The sequence below is a fragment of the Atheta coriaria genome, unplaced genomic scaffold (assembly GCF_025399875.1).
Source record: "Atheta coriaria isolate IRGN ID8LTWV9N9 unplaced genomic scaffold, Caltech_Dcor_3.1 scaffold6635_size1033, whole genome shotgun sequence".
NCBI classification, from domain to species: Eukaryota; Metazoa; Arthropoda; class Insecta; order Coleoptera; family Staphylinidae; genus Dalotia; species Dalotia coriaria.
This window is the reverse complement of record NW_027050723.1, coordinates 1-485: the sequence shown is the minus strand read 5'-3', so window position 1 is coordinate 485 and position 485 is coordinate 1. Positions and strand designations below refer to the sequence as shown.

Sequence of the window (485 nt, the reverse complement as noted above, 5' to 3'; positions counted from 1 at the left end):
GTATACAATATGTTCAAAGGAATGGGTTAATTTGTAATAATCAAAAACTACTGCGATGGCCGGGAATCGAACCCGGATCAACTGCTTGGAAGGCAACTATGCTGACCATTACACCACCAACGCACATTGCAACTTTACCGCCGTGTTTGTCATTTTTAGTAAAAAAATTTCTAATTTTAACTTCGTGTCCAATTCGACAGTTGTTTACAAATTCATTTGAAAGAAACGAAATTTGCAAATAATGCGCTATAGCGCCATCTTGCATTCAATTATTTACCTATAATTATTATTGAATTTTTACCTATTTATTTTCATACTAGCTTTTACACGCGGCTTCGCTCGCGAATATCTAAAATAATGAAGTTGGTTCCGTACGCGTCTGTAGTCACAGAAGAAGTAACAATGAAGTAGAATGGCGGGAAGTTTAAAATGGCTGAAAGTATAGTCTATGGAAGTATAGTGTACAGTCTCCATAGTGTAGTCAA

The 485-nt window shown here is 36.1% G+C and overlaps 1 non-coding gene across 1 annotated transcript; it reads right to left on the bottom strand.

The window, feature by feature from the left end:
- Nucleotides 1-51: 51 nt before the first annotated feature.
- Nucleotides 52-123, bottom strand: TRNAG-UCC (transfer RNA glycine (anticodon UCC)). Its single transcript has one exon. It is a non-coding gene; the product is annotated as a tRNA-Gly (tRNA).
- Nucleotides 124-485: the final 362 nt, after the last annotated feature.